Here is a 22,091-nt window from a genome sequence, read left to right on the forward strand (position 1 = left end):
TATTCGCTGCTGCTTCGACGCTACTTTGACATCTTCGCTTCTATTTAAATAAATAAATAAGCTGAAGCTAGACATCAGTAAACACCACCACAGACACCACAAGCACGCCTTCTCCTCGTACTTCCGCCTCACGCGGGAACACGACGCTCTAAATACTTCGAATTCCAATGCCAGTATATTGTAAACCACGGGTTCTTTAATGCTAGCGGGTCGTCGCGACCCTAGTTAACATCATGGTGCACGTCTCGTGACGGGTGTCACGGCGTAGTTAAATGTATGCGATACATTTCTCAAATATAAGCGCTCAGTCATCTGTACATCATGGTAGGTTCCCACGACGTGCAATATGCGTTCAACTTATCAATGTTCATGTGTCCTGCAGTTCACATTATGACGCGCAGTTAGCTGCGGTCTTCATCGATCCATGAGCCGAGTGATCCACTGCCGAGGGTGACTAACTTGCGTAAGCCGCCGCTGTGCGCGTATACCCGTTCCCCGTAGGGAGGAGCAAGCCGCCGCTTAGAGACGAAGCATAAAGTGTCCTCATTCCACATAGGGCAAGCTGGATGAATCCATTTTACCCAGGACGGCCGAAGCGGCGTGGACCAGGGGAGAACTGAACCTTATACTTCACACCACAGTAAGTCTACGTGTCCTCTTCCACATAGGGCAAGCTAGAACTAACTATCTTACCCAGGACTGCCGAAGCAGCGTGGACCAGGGGAGGAACACACTTTTCATGGAAACGTAAGGCATCCATGACTGCCATAACGTAAGCCGCCGCTGTGCGCGTATACCCGTTCCCCGTAGGGAGGAGCAAGCCGCCGCTTAGAGACGAAACATAAAGTGTCCTCATTCCACATAGGGCAAGCTGGATGAATCCATTTTACCCAGGACGGCCGAAGCGGCGTGGACCAGGGGAGAACTGAACTTTATACTTCACACCACAGTAAGTCTACGTGTCCTCTTCCACATAGGGCAAGCTAGAACTAACTATCTTACCCAGGACTGCCGAAGCAGCGTGGACCAGGGGAGGAACACACTTTTCATAGAAACGTAAGGCATCCATGACTGCCATAGTGCGTAAGCCGCCGCTGTGCGCGTAAACCCGTTCCCCGTAGGGAGGAGTCAAGCCGCCGCTTAGAGACGAAGTATGAAGTGTCCTCTTCCACATAGGGCAAGCTAGAATGAACTATCTTACCCAGGACCGCCGAAGCAGCGTGGACCAGGGGAGAACTGAACTTTATACTTCACACCACAGTATTGAGTAATGTGCCCTCTTCCACATAGGGCAAGCTGGAATGTTCCATTTTACCCAGGACGGCCGAAGCGGCGTGGACCAGTGGAGGACTACACAATCATGAGGTTTGATATCGACTTGTGTGTTTCAATAGGGTACCGATGGTATGTTTTGAACCGATTTGATTTAGCCATTCTGAAGTCATCACTTGGTTGAAGCGCTGAACTAGGGAGGCATCGTTTACATATATATTGGTTTTTGCATGCTCTACTAGGTTAATGTCATGAGGTTGGCTATCGAGCATGCCCAAGTGATGACTTGATTGTGTGCTTGCTTGAATTCTTCACATTTCATACCATCGGTTAGTTGTCGAATCATTCCTCGATCATAACCTTCGTTCTTGGTTCATGTATGCTCTCTTCCACATAGGGCAAGCTAGAATTAACTATCTTACCCAGGACCGCCGAAGCAGCGTGGACCAGGGGAGAACTATACTTTGTCTTGTATGCCCTCTTCCACATAGGGCAAGCTAGAATTAACTATCTTACCCAGGACCGCCGAAGCAGCGTGGACCAGAGGAGGACTATACTTTGTTCATAACACCACAGTATTGAGTAATGTGCCCTCTTCCACATAGGGCAAGCTAGAATGAACTATCTTACCCAGGACCGCCGCAGCGGCGTGGACCAGTGGAGGACTACACAATTAAGAGGTTTGATATCGACTTGTGTGTTTCAATAGGGTACCGATGGTATGTTTTGAACCGATTTGATTTAGCCATTCTGAAGTCATCACTTGGTTGAAGCGCTGAACTAGGGAGGCATCGTTTACATTACTTGTATATATATTGGGTTTCGCATGCTCTACTAGGTTAATGTCATAGGGTTGGCTATCGAGCATGCCCAAGTGATGACTTGATTGTGTGCTTGCTTGAATTCTTCACATTTCATACCATCGGTTAGTTGTCGAATCATTCCTCGATCATAACCTTCGTTCTTGGTTCATGTATGCTCTCTTCCACATAGGGCAAGCTAGAATTAACTATCTTACCCAGGACCGCCGAAGCAGCGTGGACCAGGGGAGAACTATACTTTGTCTTGTATGCCCTCTTCCACATAGGGCAAGCTAGAATTAACTATCTTACCCAGGACCGCCGAAGCAGCGTGGACCAGTGGAGGACTATACTTTGTTCATTACACCACAGTATTAAGTATGGTGTCCTCTTCCACATAGGGCAAGCTAGAACTAACTATCTTACCCAGGACCGCCGAAGCAGTGTGGACCAGGGGAGGACTATACTTTATACTTCACACACTAGCCATACTGAAGTCATCACTTGGTTGAAGCGCTGAACTACGGCGGGGTAATCGTTTACAGGTTATAATCATATAGCTGCATGCTCATTAGTAGATAATGGAATATTGTATGGCAATATGAGCATGCCCAAGTGATGACTTTGTTTCAAGCTCAACAGGTAGGGTATTGAGTCCTCTTCCACATAGGGCAAGCTAGAATGAACTATCTTACCCAGGACCGCCGGAGCAGCGTGGACCAGTGGAGGACTCTATACTTTATACTTCACACCACAGTATTGAGTACTTCTTGCATAAAGCCCCTAATGAGAACCACGAGGGCTCTCTCAATGTAGAACCACAAGGGCTCTAGTACCGATTCTCTCGGTACGGCTTGGTCCGTGTTCCTTTATGCTTGTACTCTTAGAAAGTCTCAACCCGGAGGTCTTGACTTTGATTGTCATAGTTGGACTACGACGGGGTATCCGACTCATCGAATACCCCAGAAGCACACCATCTTTCGGGTAGGCGGTACGCGTACCTCCGGACGCGGAAGTCTCAACCCGGAGGTCTTGACTTTGTATTGTCATAGTTGGACTACGACGGGGTATCCGACTCATCGAATACCCCAGAAGCACACCATCTTTCGGGTAGGCGGTACGCGTACCTCCGGACGCGGAAGTCTCAACCCGGAGGTCTTGACTTTGATTGTCATAGTTGGACTACGACGGGGCATCCGACCATTGCTGATCGAACACCCCTGATTCACCATCTTTCGGGTAGGCGGTACGCGTACCTCCGGACGCGGAAGTCTCAACCCGGAGGTCTTGACTTTGTATTGTCATAGTTGGACTACGACGGGGTATCCGACTCATCGAATACCCCAGAAGCACACCATCTTTCGGGTAGGCGGTACGCGTACCTCCGGACGCGGAAGTCTCAACCCGGAGGTCTTGACTTTGATTGTCATAGTTGGACTACGACGGGGCCTCCGACCATTGCTGATCGAACACCCCTGATTCACCATCTTTCGGGTAGGCGGTACGCGTACCTCCGGACGCGGAAGTCTCAACCCGGAGGTCTTGACATGGATTGTCATAGTTGGACTACGACGGGGCATCCGACCATTGCTGATCGAACACCCCTGATTCACCATCTTTCGGATAGGAGGTGCGCCCACCTCCGACGCGGAAGTCTCAACCCGGAGGTTCGGACTTAGAGTTTTTCCCATTCAAAAGTTTTTCTCTTAGCCATACTGAAGTCATCACTTGGTGAACGATTGAACTAGGGCGGGTTAATCGTTTATAGGTATCATGTGGTTTGCATGCTCTCTTAGGTTAAGGTCATGTGGTTGGCTATCGAGCATGCCCAAGTGATGACTTTGTTTCACGCTTGCTTGATTTCTTCATGATTCCCTGTTATATAGTGTAATCATTCGAGAACAGGGAATCTTTGGTTTTGCTCAACAGGTATTGGATGTCAACTTGGTATCTAGATCGCATTAAGTCTCAACCCTTAGGTTCGGACTTGTATAGTTACATCTTGTTACGGTCTTGAGTCTCAACCCGCAGGTTCGGACTACTTAGTGTTTGATCGAATATAATATGGCAACTTGTGCCTAAGTCTCAACCCGCAGGTTCGGACTTCTGTTTATTTGGCCAATGTATGTATAAGGCAACTTGTGCCTAAGTCTCAACCCGCAAGTTCGGACTTGTGTATTTGTTCGAAGTCATGTATAAGGCAACGTGTGCCTAAGTCTCAACTCGCAGGTTCGGACTTGTTAGTGTTTCGTCAACTTTCATATGGCAACTTGTGCCTAAGTCTCAACCCGCAGGTTCGGACTTGTGTATTTGTTCGAAGTCATGTATAAGGCAACTTGTGCCTAAGTCTCAACCCGCAGGTTCGGACTTGTGTATTTGTTCGAAGTCATGTATAAGGCAACGTGTGCCTAAGTCTCAACCCGCAGGTTCGGACTTCTATAGTGTTTCGTCAATTATCATATGGCAACTTGTGCCGAAGTCTCAACCCGCAGGTTCGGACTTCTATAGTGTTTCGTCAATTATCATATGGCAACTTGTGCCGAAGTCTCAACCCGCAGGTTCGGACTTCTGGAAGGATCACTTGGCCACTAATGATCCTTCCGCAGGTTCACCTACGGAAACCTTGTTACGACTTTTACTTCCTCTAAATCATCAAGTTCGGTCAACTTCGATAAAGCAGACGCGGTTCACGAGGATTCAGCGAACGATCATCTCCAAAGACCTCACTAAATAATCCATCGGTAGTAGCGACGGGCGGTGTGTACAAAGGGCAGGGACGTATTCAACGCTGGCTGATGACCAGCACTTACTAGAAGTTCCGAGTTCATATGGACCATTGCAATCCATAATCCCTACTAAGTGAGTATTTGAGTGATTTCCCGTTCCTCTCGGAATAGGAGACACGCTGCTACCCACATTGTAGCACGCGTGTAGCCCAGAACATCTAAGGGCATCACGGACCTGTTATCGCTCGATCTCATTTTGCTAAACACAAATTGTCCTGCTAAGCAGCGTACCGTAAGTGCACTTGCGCACACGAACAGCGAAGGTGTCAGGTCATACTCCACCGAAAGGTCCTAACCCGTTCCAATCGGCATCGACGCATTAACGCTGACTGCGTTCTAGTTAGCATATGTGAGTCACGTTCGTTATCGGAATTAACCAGACAAATCAATCCACGAACTAAGAACGGCCATGCACCACTACCCTTAAATTTGAGAAAGAGCTATTAATCTGTCTCACCTCCATAAGTTCGGACCTGGTAAGTTTTCCCGTGTTGAGTCAAATTGAACCGCAAGCTCCATTTCATTGTGGTGCCCTTCCGTCAATTCCTTTAAGTTTCAACTTTGCAACCATACTTCCCCCGGAACCTGACTTTGGTTTCCCGGAAGCTACTGAGAGCACCTGGTTGTAGCGTCTCCCAATTGCTAGTTGGCATCGTTTACGGTTAGAACTAGGGCGGTATCTAATCGCCTTCGATCCTCTAACTTTCGTTCTTGATTAAAGAAAGCATCCTTGACAAATGCCTTCGCTTTAGTTAGTCTTACGACGGTCTACGAATTTCACCTCTCGCGCCGTAATACTAGTGTCCCCAACTACTTCTGTTAATCATTACCTCCGGTCTGAGTACAAACCAATGAAAGATTAGACCAAGGTCGTATTCCATTATTCCATGCAAGATTATTCTAGGGCGTTTGGGCACCCTGCTTTAAGCACTCTAATTTGTTCAAGGTAAACGTGAGCGGTCGAGCTCTATGTTACACTTGCACCCGTTGAAGGGCACACCATGACACAGACTTGGTGCCCTACCACACCATTGAGTCGCAACCAGATTCCGACTTGGCCCACCGACCACGGGTTGACCGGGTCGGCGGAGCCGGACTGTGTTGGACAAGTATCAACTTCGAACGTTTTAACCGCAACAATTTTAATATACGCTAGTGGAGCTGGAATTACCGCGGCTGCTGGCACCAGACTTGCCCTCCACTTGATCCTCGTAGAAGGATTTATGCTCTACTCATTCCAATTATGAAACATCATTAAAGAGTTTCATATTGTTATTTCTCGTCACTACCTCCCCGTCCCGGGATTGGGTAATTTACGCGCCTGCTGCCTTCCTTGGATGTGGTAGCCATTTCTCAGGCTCCCTCTCCGGAATCGAACCCTGATTCCCCGTTACCCGTTGCAACCATGGTAGTCCTCTATACTACCATCCATAGTTGATAGGGCAGATATTTGCGAGATCTGTCGTCGGTGCGAGACCATACGATCAGCATCATTATCCAGACTTCAACTCAATGACACGGAGAACCCGCGATTGGTTTGACTAATAAGTGCACCAGTTCCCGCGAGGGTCCTGGCATGTTGCATGTATTAGCTCTAGATTTTCCACAGTTATCCAAGTAACTAGGTTGATGATCTCGTAAATTATAGCTGTTATACTGAGCCTTATGCGGTTTCACATTAAATCTGTTTGTACTTAGACATGCATGGCTTAACCTTTGAGACGAGCGTATATTACTGGTAGGATCAACCAGAATTCCGACTTTGCGTTCGAATGTTCATTGTCCCATTGCACCCGGAGGAGCAAACACCACGTTCTATATGTTGTCAAGTCCGGTAGCACACGGGAGGCGAGCCCCCGTGCGAACCTCATTGCCCTCGTATCACACACACACCCGATGCACCGGACAGGCACTTGAGCGGCATTCGACTCCGCTAAGCGCTCGTGCGCCCGATTGTGCATGCGCTGACGGGGCCTTCATACCCCTACCACAGCGACCTTATGCCAAACTTCCATGAATACTTAGGTGAGCTGACAAGGGCCTTCATTTCCCTACCATCAACTAAAGGACACGCTAGGCGCGTCCGATCATTGCAACTGCGGGGCTTTCATACCCCAATCACCACAGTACGCAATTCACCAGAGTTTAATCACAACCCCCCCGGACATGGCACACTATTAACTTGCAACAAAACTTAGTGTGTGCCGGGCACATCGGTTCCACAAAATCATTCCCGATGTACCCCAATTGGGGTTGCGAACGCATTCACGGTCCTCTGACACACCCAACCAAGCGTGGATACTACATACCTCAAACACCCAGTACACTAACAGACAAATCAACATATGGTTGCTTTCCCCCAGACATTTGCCAATCACTTGGCACCCGGACGGGAACTCGCTCCTGATTGCGCCAATGCCACCCATTTGCCAAGAGCGAGTTCTGTATGTAGATTTCATTTGGAAAGACAACCGTGTACTGGATATTCTATCCGACGATTACAGATGACGAGTACGAGACTCGACTACACTCACGGATAATACATTTTGGGTCGAGATTGCTTTCGGGGTTTTCGATTGGTCTTGCGCTTGTAAACGTATAACTTTGACTTGTGGTAACCTCGGTATGTTAGTCGATCACGTGGTTGTGAACTGGGTAGGGGTGAGCAATCTGTTCACTTGCACTCTGGGTAGGAATATGGTGAGCGCTATAGGTTAAAGATCATGGTATGGTTCCATCGTGATGACTTTCGCTAGATAGTAGTATGTTTGGATAGTTATAACGTTTTTGGCCATTTGTTCATAGTGTTCGGTTCATTCAGGAATTCGATTGGTCTTTGCTTCACACACGTGGTCGATCACTTGGATGTGAACTAGGGTGAGATTAAGGTGTTCACTAGTGCTCTTCGGTTTTGGATCAGTAATGAGCACTTGATTGGTTTCGCATAATATGTATCCATAGTGATGACTCTTTCCAGCTTAAGATTTCGTTACCAGTTTCGAATCCTCCCCACGTTCGCTTTTACTTGGTTAGGTTTTCGAGTGTAGATTTGAAAGCAATCTCATGTATGTATCCCATCTGATATAAGCCACTGACAGTTCATGTCACCTCGTTCAACTCTCGCTGGGTCACAGAAGTATGTTACTGCGCCCATTATCCCTACTCGGATAGGTTCGGTTCGTTCGTTTTATACTACGGTGAGTAAACTCAATTTGTGCATCGCATAGCCATGGAAAGCAAGCTTTCGCGGGCCTCTTCGACTGTTTTGATACGAGCTGTGCCCGTGATGCTTGTCATCCCAGGATACTAGACCCCTTTGGACGACCGCATGACCATCAGAAAGTAAATTCCACGTTCGATTTGGGGTGTGAACCCCGAACATAAAGTCTTTGTGTAGAACCACGAGGGCTCTATAGTACCGATTCTCTCGGTACGCTTGGTCCGTGTTCCTTTATGTTCGTACTCTTGTGTGTTTAATATTCATGTTCGATTTGGGATATTTGCTACTTTCACCAGGGTCCCGTTCTTCATACAAGTCTGCCTTGCTAATGTGGTAACTTTTTAGTGTAGTTCTGACATTCCAATTTTGGGACTTAGCCGATTTTTCATATATTTCCATATGACCCATAGGGTCCCTTTCTTCATACAAGCTTGCCTAGGGCGATCGGTCAAAACTCGTCTTACTATTCGATTGGTCTTCGCACTTTCACCCTAGGCAGTTCGCCTAGGTCTGTCTTCTTGAGGAGGCCAAAACCCGAAATAAGGAGGTCCGGCCGACCCAGAAACCTCCCCTGTCTGAACTACACTAACCCGATTTTTCAGGGTCCTCAGCGCCATACAACTTTGCCTAGGTCACTTGTACCCTTGACTTAGGCCATCTGACTTGGTCCGTGTTTCTTCCTAGGGTTCACCTAGGTACTTTGCCTTGCTTGATGTGGTAACTTTTTAGTGTAGTTCAGAAATCCCAATTTTGGGACTTAGCCGATTTTTCATGTATTTCCATATGACCCGTAGGGTCCCTTTCTTCATACAAGCTTGCCTAGGGCGATCGGTCAAAACTTGTCTTACTATTCGATTGGTCTTCGCACTTTCACCCTAGGCAGTTCGCCTAGGTCTGTCTTCTTGAGGAGGCCAAAACCCGAAATAAGGAGGTCCGGCCGACCCAGAAACCTCCCCTGTCTGAACTACACTAACCCGATTTTTCAGGGTCCTCAGCGCCATACAACTTTGCCTAGGTCACTTGTACCCTTGACTTAGGCCATCTGACTTGGTCCGTGTTTCTTCCTAGGGTTCACCTAGGTACTTTGCCTTGCTTCATGTGGTAACTTTTTAGTGTAGTTCTGACATCCCAATTTTGGGACTTAGCCGATTTTTCATGTATTTCCATATGACCCGTAGGGTCCCTTTCTTCATACAAGCTTGCCTAGGGCGATCGGTCAAAACTTGTCTTACTATTCGATTGGTCTTCGCACTTTCACCCTAGGCAGTTCGCCTAGGTCTGTCTTCTTGAGGAGGCCAAAACCCGAAATAAGGAGGTCCGGCCGACCCAGAAACCTCCCCTGTCTGAACTACACTAACCCGATTTTTCAGGGTCCTCAGCGCCATACAACTTTGCCTAGGTCACTTGTACCCTTGACTTAGGCCATCTGACTTGGTCCGTGTTTCTTCCTAGGGTTCACCTAGGTACTTTGCCTTGCTTCATGTGGTAACTTTTTAGTGTAGTTCTGACATCCCAATTTTGGGACTTAGCCGATTTTTCATGTATTTCCATATGACCCGTAGGGTCCCTTTCTTCATACAAGCTTGCCTAGGGCGATCGGTCAAAACTTGTCTTACTATTCGATTGGTCTTCGCACTTTCACCCTAGGCAGTTTGCCTAGGTCTGTCTTCTTGAGGAGGCCAAAACCCGAAATAAGGAGGTTCAGCCGACCCAGAAACCTCCCCTGTCAGAACTACACTAACCCGATTTTTCAGGGTCCTCAGCGCCATACAACTTTGCCTAGGTCACTTGTACTCTTGACTTAGGCCATCTGACTTGGTCCGTGTTTCTTCCTAGGGTTCACCTAGGTACTTTGCCTTGCTTGATGTGGTAACTTTTTAGTGTAGTTCAGACATCCCAATTTTGGGACTTAGCCGATTTTTCATGTATTTCCATATGACCCATAGGGTCCCTTTCTTCATACAAGCTTGCCTAGGGCGATCGGTCAAAACTTGTCTTACTATTCGATTGGTCTTCGCACTTTCACCCTAGGCAGTTTGCCTAGGTGTAGCTTCTTGAGGAGGTCAAAACCCAAAATAAGGAGGTTCAGCCGACCCAAAAACCTACCCTGTCTAAACTACACTAACCCGATTTTTCAGGGTCCTCAGCGCCATACAACTTTGCCTAGGTCACTTGTACCCTTGACTTAGGCCATCTGACTTGGTCCGTGTTTCTTCCTAGGGTTCACCTAGGTACTTTGCCTTGCTTCATGTGGTAACTTTTTAGTGTAGTTCTGACATCCCAATTTTGGGACTTAGCCGATTTTTCATGTATTTCCATATGACCCGTAGGGTCCCTTTCTTCATACAAGCTTGCCTAGGGCGATCGGTCAAAACTTGTCTTACTATTCGATTGGTCTTCGCACTTTCACCCTAGGCAGTTTGCCTAGGTGTAGCTTCTTGAGGAGGTCAAAACCCAAAATAAGGAGGTTCAGCCGACCCAAAAACCTACCCTGTCTAAACTACACTAACCAGATTTTTCAGGGTCCTCAGCGCCATACAACTTTGCCTAGGTCACTTGTACTCTTGACTTAGGCCATCTGACTTGGTCCGTGTTTCTTCCTAAGGTTCACCTAGGTACTTTGCCTTGCTTCATGTGGTAACTTTTTAGTGTAGTTCAGACATCCCAATTTTGGGACTTAGCCGATTTTTCATGTATTTCCATATGACCCATAGGGTCCCTTTCTTCATACAAGCTTGCCTAGGGCGATCGGTCAAAACTTGTCTTACTATTCGATTGGTCTTCGCACTTTCACCCTAGGCAGTTTGCCTAGGTGTAGCTTCTTGAGGAGGTCAAAACCCAAAATAAGGAGGTTCAGCCGACCCAAAAACCTACCCTGTCTAAACTACACTAACCAGATTTTTCAGGGTCCTCAGCGCCATACAACTTTGCCTAGGTCACTTGTACTCTTGACTTAGGCCATCTGACTTGGTCCGTGTTTCTTCCTAGGGTTCACCTAGGTAGTTTGCCTTGCTTGGTGTGGTAACATTTGAGTGTAGTTCTGACATCCCCATTTTGGGACTTAGCCGATTTTTCGTAAAATACCATATGACCCATCAGGGTCCTTTGCTTCATATAAGTTTGCCTTGCTTGGTGTGGTAACATTTGAGTGTAGTTCTGACATCCCCATTTTGGGACTTAGCCGATTTTTCGTAAAATACCATATGACCCATCAGGGTCCTTGCCTTCATATAAGTTTGCCTTGCTTGGTGTGGTAACATTTGAGTGTAGTTCTGACATCCCCATTTTGGGACTTAGCCGATTTTTCGATCAATACCATATGACCCATCAGGGTCCTTTGCTTCATATAAGTTTGCCTTGCTTGGTGTGGTAACATTTGAGTGTAGTTCTGACATCCCCATTTTGGGACTTAGCCGATTTTTCGTAAAATACCATATGACCCATCAGGGTCCTTTGCTTCATATAAGTTTGCCTTGCTTGGTGTGGTAACATTTGAGTGTAGTTCTGACATCCCCATTTTGGGACTTAGCCGATTTTTCGTAAAATACCATATGACCCATCAGGGTCCTTTCCTTCATACAAGTTTGCCTTGCTTGATGTGGTAACATTTGAGTGTAGTTCTGACATCCCCATTTTGGGACTTAGCCGATTTTTCGTAAAATACCATATGACCCATCAGGGTCCTTTCCTTCATATAAGTTTGCCTTGCTTGGTGTGGTAACATTTGAGTGTAGTTCTGACATCCCCATTTTGGGACTTAGCCGATTTTTCGTAAAATACCATATGACCCATCAGGGTCCTTTGCTTCATATAAGTTTGCCTTGCTTGGTGTGGTAACACATGAGTGTAGTTCTGACATCCCCATTTTGGGACTTAGCCGATTTTTCGATCAATACCATATGACCCATCAGGGTCCTTTGCTTCATATAAGTTTGCCTTGCTTGGTGTGGTAACATTTGAGTGTAGTTCTGACATCCCCATTTTGGGACTTAGCCGATTTTTCGATCCATACCATATGACCCATCAGGGTCCTTGCCTTCATATAAGTTTGCCTTGCTTGGTGTGGTAACATTTTAGTGTAGTTCTGACATCCCCATTTTTGGACTTAGCCGATTTTTCGTAAAATACCATATGACCCATCAGGGTCCTTTGCTTCATATAAGTTTGCCTTGCTTCATGTGGTAACATATGAGTGTAGTTCTGACATCCCCATTTTGGGACTTAGCCGATTTTTCGATCAATTCCATATGGCCCATCAGGGTCCTTTTTCTTCATATAAGTTTCCCAAGACTTAGTGCTTTTTACCTTTGGACACCAATATCACCCTTACGGGTTTCTTTGATCTTCTCACTTTGTATTGGCCAAATGTAGGTCTTGCCATGCCAAACATATAATTGTTCTACACCAAGTCTCTATCTCGTACCGCCAGCTCGGTACATTCGATCAACCTGCCCTTAAGGCACCCGGGACTTAGCCATTTTTTCACATTTTTCATGATTTTGAGGCAACTTTTCTCGACTTTGTCACCTTATATCACCAAGATCCTTTCCCTTTAGCGCTTCACTCTGTTCCAATGATATTTAGCGCTGACTATCACCTTTCTATCGCTGAGCTCAACTTCTTATTCGGTGCCATAGAGCCAGAGATATTTGGTGTATGCTGTTATAAGGGAAGTTTGTCACTTTTTCAAAGGCCCACTTTGGGACGCCCATATCTCACCTTCAGGTATCTTCGATCTTCTTGTCGTCTATGGACGAAACTTAGGCCTTGTCTTGGCCAACTTATAAATGTTCTACGGCCAAGCCGTATCTCTTACCGCCAGCCCGGTATTCATGGACTTAGTTGGATTTTCGCCTCTCGTGGTAACAATTTCAGACTTTGACTCACAATAACACCCAAACGGTCACATGCTAGCGCTTTGCTTGGAAGGAATTATAGTTAGCGCTACCTTTTCTCTTTCCATCGATACCTTGTTCGTTCCATTCCATGCCATACAGCCGAAGTTATGATGTTTCCCGTTTTCCATATCATGTGGAGCTTATGCTCTGGGAAAACCATCTAACACCTGTACCACCCTTTTAGGTACCACCGATCTCGAGACTATGTTCGGGCCAAATATAGGTTATAACATGCCCAACTTATAATTGTTCTACACCAAGTCTCTATCTCTTACCGCCTGCTCGGTATTTTACTCGTAAGTCCAAATTTCACAACTTGTACTTTTTGGCCCAATGTACTCGAGTTTCAATTTTGGTAACATTTTTCGACTTTGACGCTTAATAACTTCCAAATCATGCTTGTTAGCGCTTTGCTTTCTTCTAGTCGTATCTAGCGCTGGGTGTTACCTTTCCAAAACATATCCTAGCTCTACAATCCATGCCATACAGCCGGAGCTACATGGTGCACAAGTCAAATCCATTTTAGCCATGTTTCATTTTTGCTAATTTTTGACCACTCGTATCACCCTTCCAGAGTGGTCCGATCTTCTCGCTTTCTATGGACGACTTTTAGGTCTCGTAGAGGCAAACTTATAAGTATTCTACGTCAACCCGCTATCTCTTACCGCTTGCTCGGTATTCTTGGTCTTGTGTGATTTTTGGCCATTTTGGTATTATTTTTCCACTTTGTCGCTTAATAACTCAGTTTTGCTCAACACTTAGCGCTTCGGTTGTTTGGGATTATAGTTAGCGCTCGGTTCGACCTTTCCAACACTGATCTAAGCTTGTCGATCCGTTCCATACAGCCTGAGTTATTCGCGATACCGTGTTTCAATCCATTTCTCAAGTCTCGTTTTGGTCCAACTTTGAACCAGCCATATCACCCTGATGGGTACCTCCGATCTTCTCGCTCTATATTGGCCAAAGTTAGGTCTTGTGGTAACGTACTTATGATTGTTCTACGCCGTGTTCGTAGCTCTTATCGTTCGCCCGCTATTTTCGATCATAAGAAGAATTTTCGCCTCTAAACCACCATTTTTCACCTTTGCCCTCTAATATGACCGACTTGCTCAACACCTAGCGCTTCGCTTGGTAGGACACATAGCTAGCGCTCGTCAAGACCTTTCCAACGCATATCCAAGCTTTCCGATCCGAGCCATACAGCCTGAGCTATAGGCGATACCGTTTTTCCCATTTTCTTGGTCACACGCACTTTAGGGTACCCCTTTTTGCCTTTGACCCTTAATACCTCCTCCGGGTCACTAGTAGGCGCTCAGCTTGGTAGGAAACATAGCTAGAGCAGGCCTTCACCTTTCCAAAACTGCCGAAAGTGTACCGATCCGACATCTAGAACCAAAGTTATGGTCATTCCCATCATGCTCTACTTTCATGGTCAACCTCCACCAAGCACACCTAGGTTGGACCAACTTTCACCAACTCATCTCGAACCCCAAATTTGCTTCGACCTACTAGGTTTCCCTAGTAAAGTGGTCAAAACATCCATTACAACACGACTGGTCTTTCTGGTGGTCGACCTAGGCGACTTTGTTCGACGACCACCACCCCATGGAACTAAAAGACGTCCCTTGATACGGACCACCGATACATTTTCCGGCCTGTCTAAACTACACTCATCGAAATTTTTTTGGGTCCCCACCGTCATACAAGTTTCCCTAGGTCAAGTTTTTCTTCCGGATCGGCCGCGGACCTCACTTTTCATTATCTAGGGAGGCCATAGGGCCCCAAAAGGGGTTTTTTAAAATTTTCGACACTTTCGACTTTGGTCGGATTTTTTCCGATTTTGGTCCGACCTAGGGACTTGGTGGTCCAAGGAGCCTCGGGACCAAACTTTTTTCTCAGGGGTCCCTACCTCCATACAACTTTGCCTAGGTCAATTTTTTGTTCCAAATCGACCGCGGATTTCACTTTTCAATATCTGGGGCTCGTGTAGAGTCCGAATATGAGGTTTTCTCATTTTTCGACATTTTCGACTTTTTTCGACTTTTTTCGGGTTTTTCGACCTAGGGGTCCGCCGAACAAATTTTGGGTCAAAAATTTTTATTGAACTAGTCGAAAGTACGCAAAAAGATAAGACTTTTTGCCGAAGACACCATGCCCCGGAACCGACTCCTTCCCCTTCAAAATTGGGGACAAACGTGATTTTTGAAACTTTTCCTTAGGGAGCCCAAGACTTAGAAAATTTTCAAATTCTCGATTTTTCGATTGCGAGCTAGCGCTTTGCGGTCTTCGGCAATGTTGTAGATCTCGACGAGATAAGACTTTTTGGTCAAGGGACATTTTGCCCTCCGACCCCTCCTTCCCCCCGCAAATCGCCCCCCAAAGTGCAATTTTTGCATTTTCACCTCTTTGCACGCACTGTTCGGCCCAAATGGCCACTTTCTATGGGTCTGAGCGCTTTGCAGTCTTCGGCAAACTTTTAGAGCGTACCAAGCCCTAATTATAATTTTTCTACACCACCTTCGTACCTCTTCATCCCTGGCCGCTATTCGCGTACCAAGGTAATTTTTGTTCATTTTGTCAACATTTTTCATCTTTGACTGCTTATATCGGCCTTGCCATGAACCGATAGCGCTTCGCTGTGTTCTAACGTAAGTTAGTACTACTCTTTACCTTTCCAAATCATATCTTAGGTTGCCATTTGCTTGCGTACAGCCGGAGCTATGAGCGATACCGTAAAAAGTACCGAAACTTGGAAAAATCCTTTGATCGCCCATATCCCCCCTTTGGGGGCCAGATATCGAAAAAAGTTCTGATTCAAAAAGTTGCGCATTAACGTGTTCTAGTTATGCCTAGAACATTTCACTTCGCTAGCTGGCCTGCAACTTAGCCGTAATTGGGATTTTAGGGTGTTCTTGGAGGCCCCATTTCCTGCGACTTGGTATCTTTTGGGCCCAATGTTTCTCTGATATCTCCACGAGTTTTCCAGATAGCCTTTTCAAACTTTCAGGGTGCCTAGAACACCTCAAGACCTTTCCAACGCTATGCCGTTTGCCTCGCTCGGACATCTACAGCCAAAGTTATTCGAGGTACACGGTACCTTACCCTGTTTTCTCAGTACTTGGTCGAAAATTTCGATCAGCCATATGACCGACTTGGACAACCCTGAGCGGGTTGGCCCCATATAACTAAACTTTCGTCTCGTGGAGGCAAACTTATAAATATTCCAAGTCAACTCGCTATCTCGTACCGCCTTGACGGTATACTTGGTCCAAAGGCCATTTCCAGCGACTTGGTCGCAATTTCGCTCTAAGTTTCGCTAATACCTTCGTCCGTGGACATGGTGATTTTTTGTTCGTATTTTTCCTTGATAGTCCCACTCAAGACTATTCCATACCAGAGCCAAGCGTCCCGCTAAGTGCCATACAGCCTGAGCAGTAATTCATGAAAGGTACCTCTACCAGTTTTTGCCATACTTGGGTACAAACTTTGGATCGCCCATATCTCCACTTTGGAGGCCAGCCAGCACCTTGGCCCCATATACTTTTTTGTTGGTCATACCATGCACCAAATATAATTGTTCTACGCCAACTTGCTATCTCTTCTCCAACTTGCCGTTATTCTTGGTCCAAGACCCATTTCATTCGTTTTTGGACCCATTTTGCTATATGTTTCACTAATAGTTTCGGCCATGGACAAGCTGATTTTCTACTTGTATTTTTCCTTGATAGTCCCACTCAAGACCATTCCAAAACACACCGCAACTTGTCGCTCGGTGGCAAACTGACCGAGTTATAATTCATGAAAGGTACCTCAACTTGGTACACCACGTGGTCGGCCCAAACCATAAACCGACCAAACGACCGACTTAGAGCACCCTGACCGGGTTGCCCCCATATAATGAAAGTTGCGTCTCTACACGCCCAACTTATGAATATTCTACGCCAAGTCGCTATCTCTTACCGGTAAGCCGGTATTCACCTTCCAAGGGTGATTTTGGTCAAGTGCCATTTCCTGCGACTTGGTCCCCGAATTGGACCATCATCACCTAATATCTCCGTGGTCTTTCAACTCAGCCTCATGAAACTTTCAGGGTAGATAGGTCTCCCCAAGACCTTTCCAACGGTGAGCCGTTTGCCTCGCTCGGCCATCTACAGCCGAAGTTATTAATGGTACTTGGTACCTTACCCTGTTTTTTCCATACTTGTTCGTACTTGGGTACAAACTTTGGATCGCCCATATCTCCACTTTGGAGGCCAGCTAGCACCTTGGCCCCATATACTTTTTTGTTGATGATACCATGCACCAAATATAATTGTTCTACGCAAGCTTGCTATCTCTTCTCCAACTTGCCGTTATTCTTGGTCCAATTCCCATTTCATTCGTTTTTGGACCCATTTTGCTATATGTTTCACTAATAGCTTCGGCCATGGACAAGCTGATTTTCGATTGGTATTTTTCCTTGATAGTCCCACTCAAGACCATTCCAAAACACACCGCAGCTTGTCGCTCGGTGGCAAACTGACCAAGTTATAATTCATGAAAGGTACCTCAACTTGGCACACCACGTGGTCGGCCCAAACCATAAACCGACCAAACGACCGACTTGGAGCACCCTGACCGGGTTGGCCCCATATAATAAAAGTTGCATCTCTACACGCCCAACTTATGAATATTCTACGCCAAGTCGCTATCTCTTACCGGTAAGCCGGTATTCACCTTCCAAGGGTGATTTTGGTCAAGTGCCATTTCCTGCGACTTGGTCCCCGAATTGGACCATCATCACCTACTATCTCCGTGGTATTTCAACTCAGCCTCATGAAACTTTCAGGGTAGATAGGTCTCCCCAAGACCTTTCCAACGGTGAGCCGTTTGCCTCGCTCGGCCATCTACAGCCGAAGTTATTAATGGTACTTGGTACCTTACCCTGTTTTTTCCATACTTGTTCGTACTTGGGTACAAACTTTGGATCGCCCATATCTCCACTTTGGAGGCCAGCTAGCACCTTGGCCCCATATACTTTTTTGTTGGTCATGCCATGCACCAAATATAATTGTTCTACGCCAACTTGCTATCTCTTCTCCAACTTGCCGTTATTCTTGGTCCAATTCCCATTTCATTCGTTTTTGGACCCATTTTGCTATATGTTTCACTAATAGCTTCGGCCATGGACAAGCTGATTTTCGATTGGTATTTTTCCTTGATAGTCCCACTCAAGACCATTCCAAAACACACCGCAGCTTGTCGCTCGGTGGCAAACTGACCAAGTTATAATTCATGAAAGGTACCTCAACTTGGCACACCACGTGGTCGGCCCAAACCATAAACCGACCAAACGACCGACTTGGAGCACCCTGACCGGGTTGGCCCCATATAATAAAAGTTGCATCTCTACACGCCCAACTTATGAATATTCTACGCCAAGTCGCTATCTCTTACCGGTAAGCCGGTATTCACCTTCCAAGGGTGATTTTGGTCAAGTGCCATTTCCTGCGACTTGGTCCCCGAATTGGACCATCATCACCTACTATCTCCGTGGTATTTCAACTCAGCCTCATGAAACTTTCAGGGTAGATAGGTCTCCCCAAGACCTTTCCAACGGTGAGCCGTTTGCCTCGCTCGGCCATCTACAGCCGAAGTTATTAATGGTACTTGGTACCTTACCCTGTTTTTTCCATACTTGTTCGTACTTGGGTACAAACTTTGGATCGCCCATATCTCCACTTTGGAGGCCAGCCAGCACCTTGGCCCCATATACTTTTTTGTTGGTGATACCATGCACCAAATATAATTGTTCTACGCAAGCTTGCTATCTCTTCTCCAACTTGCGGTTATTTTTGACTCAAGTCCCATTTCCATAGTTTTTGGTACCAATTTGCTCTATGTTTCGCTAATAGCTTCGCCCAAGGACTTTGTGATTTTTTGTTCGCATTTTTCCTAAATAGTCCCACTCAAGACTATTCCAAATTACACCTTAGCTTGTCGCTCAGTGCCATACAGCCAGAGTTTTAATTCATGAAAGGTACATCACCTTGGTACACCACGTGGTCGGTCCAAACCATCAACCAACCATATGACCGACTTCGAGTCGAGCTAGCGGCTAGGCTCAATATAATGAAATGCGTGTCTTGATGCGGGCTACTGACGGTCTGAACAATGTAGCTCGCTAGCTCGTCTCTAAACTTGTGTTTTGGTCGAATATTGGGTGTTCATGTACCACTTCGGGTAACATGGACTTTGGTGCAACTTTACCACTTGTGCACTTAATTACTTCCCGGTCATTCAAGTCTTTGCCTTCATACTTTCAGGGTAGTTAGGTCTCGTCGAGACCTTTCCATACATATGCCAAACTCATCGATCGGACATCTATAGCCCGAGTTATTCGCGGTACACCGTACCTTACCCTGTTTTTTCCTCAATTGGGTACAAACCTTGGAACACCCATATCGCCCCTTTAGAGACTAGCTGGCACGTTGGCCTTATATAATGATAAGTGCACCTCAACTAGGGCTACTGACGGTCAGAACATTTCAACTTGCTAGCTCGGGCCCACACTTGTGTTTTTCTCGAATATATGGTTCAAGTGTGCCACTTTGGGCACTTTTGGACATTTTGTCCCCACACAACTTTCTTGCCTTGGTAGATAGGGTCTTGTGTTTTTGGGCAAAAAGATGCACCAAGATATGGTCTAACTTTCGTTCTTGTACCGCAAAGCGCTACCTCCAACACCCGAGGAGATAGAAAGTGATTATGTTCGGTATATCGGTCTTCCATGGCCTACTATGGTAAGCCCCTGCAGGTATGCAACCGAAGGTGCTTGGTACATGTATTTGGTGCAAAATCGGTGCAAAGTAGGTGTTTCCTTGATCGGGCTATAACTTTCTTGGTTGATGTTGGATTGCTTTGCGGTCTTCGGGGGATAGTTAGGGAACATGTTGGCCAACATTTTCTTATTCCTCAGCCTGGCCGTACCTCCTACCGTCTAGGCGGTATTCATGCTCTAAGTTGGAACTTGTGTTCCTTCGGGCAACTTTTCTGACTTTGACGCTTAATATCTTCCGTTCATATGCAGTCTAAGCTCTGCAACTCTCAGGAAAGCTAGTACTACTCATTTCCTTTCCATATCAGTCTTTGGCTTGTCGATCCGATGTCTACAGCCTTACTTATTCACGTTCCCTGTGAAGGTAGGTTTTTGCCCATTTTCCAGTTCATGTGGTAACATTCCCAGACTTTGCCGGCTTTCTCTTCATGTGGTAACTTGCTTGCTCATGTGGTAACTTGGAAGTGTATTTCTGACAGACCCAATCTGGGACTTAGCCGATTTTTCTCTGCATATTATATGGATCCATCACTAGGCCATCTTGCTTGCTCATGTGATAACTTGGAAGTGTATTTCTGACAGACCCAATCTGGGACTTAGCCGATTTTTCTCTTCATATCATATGGATCCATCACTAGGCCATCTTGCTTGCTTGTGTGGTAACTTGATAGTGTATGTCTGACAGACCCAATCTGGGACTTAGCCGATTTTTCTCTTCATATCATATGGATCCATCACTAGGCCATCTTGCTTGCTTGTGTGGTAACTTGGAAGTGTATTTCTGACAGACCCAATCTGGGACTTAGCCGATTTTTCTCTTCATATCATATGGATCCATCACTAGGCCATCTTGCTTGCTTGTGTGGTAACTTGGAAGTGTATTTCTGACAGACCCAAACTGGGACTTAGCCGATTTTTCTCTTCATATTATATGGATCCTGGACTTAGCCGATTTTTCTCTTCATATCATATGGATCCATCACTAGGCCATCTTGCTTGCTTGTGTGGTAACTTGGAAGTGTATTTCTGACAGACCCAATCTGGGACTTAGCCGATTTTTCTCTTCATATTATATGGATCCTGGACTTAGCCGATTTTTCTCTTCATATCATATGGATCCATCATTAGGCCATCTTGCTTGCTTGTGTGGTAACTTGATAGTGTATTTCCGACAGACCCAATCTCGGACTTAGCCGATTTTTCTCTTCATATTATATGGTTCCATCACTAGGCCATCTTGCTTGCTTGTGTGGTATCTTGAAAGTGTATGTCTGACAGACCCAATCTCGGACTTAGCCGATTTTTCTCTTCATATAATATGGATCCTGGACTTAGCCTGTTATTAGGTTATTATATATGGATCCTGGACTTAGCCGATTATTAGGTTATTATATATGGATCCTGGACTTAGCCGATTTTTCTCTTCATATAATATGGATCCGGGACTTAGCCGATTATTAGGTTATTATATATGGATCCTGGACTTAGCCGATATTTCTCTTCATATAATATGGATCCGGGACTTAGCCAATTTTTCTCTTCATATAATATGGATCCGGGACTTAGCCGATTTTTCTCTTCATATAATATGGATCCGGGACTTAGCCAATTTTTCTCTTCATGTGGTAACGTATGCCAATCGCTCACAAGTCATGGGATAAGGGTACTTGTGTTCTTCCATCTTCTAAGTCCCGCACGGGGACATCGTGATCGCCCCAAGTCCGGAATAGCGCCAAGTCAAGAACCACGGAGGCCGTGGAGGACCTGTTAGTGGCGGCCTCACTGACAGCACTAATCCGGACTTAGAAAATATATCTTTCTAATCGAACACCACACACGCAACACCACCATACCACCATCTCCTTGCAAGTACCTAAGTACCCGCAACTCCATGGTGAAGGCAATGTCACTCCATCACCAACCTCTTTGCACTGCAAGCACTTGCGTACCCACAACACTCCGAAGAAGGCAACGGCGCGCGATGCTCGACTCCACACACCACACCACACCACACCACCGATGGCCAGCCAGCCAGCCAGCCCAACTAAGGGCTAACCCACCAACCAACCACCAATGGCCTAGGCCAGCCGGATCCCACCTTCAAGTCCAAGCACAGCCAAGTGCAAGTACCGCCAAGTGTTCACCAACCAACCAACACACCACACCACACCACCGATGGCCAGCCAGCCAGCCAGCCCAGCTAAGGGCTAACCAACCAACCAACCACCAATGGCCCAGGCCAGCCGGATCCCACCTTCAAGTCCAAGCACAGCCAAGTGCAAGTACCGCCAAGTGTTC

General features: G+C 46.3%; 1 non-coding gene across 1 annotated transcript; it reads right to left on the reverse strand.

Moving 5' to 3' along the window:
- Positions 1-298: 298 nt before the first annotated feature.
- Positions 299-453, reverse strand: LOC131291901 (5.8S ribosomal RNA). The gene has a single exon (XR_009189639.1). It is a non-coding gene; the product is annotated as a 5.8S ribosomal RNA (ribosomal RNA).
- Between the last annotated feature and the right edge of the window lie 21,638 nt (positions 454-22,091).

This window comes from Anopheles ziemanni (assembly GCF_943734765.1).
Source record: "Anopheles ziemanni chromosome X unlocalized genomic scaffold, idAnoZiCoDA_A2_x.2 X_unloc_19, whole genome shotgun sequence".
Taxonomy (NCBI): Eukaryota; Metazoa; Arthropoda; class Insecta; order Diptera; family Culicidae; genus Anopheles; species Anopheles ziemanni.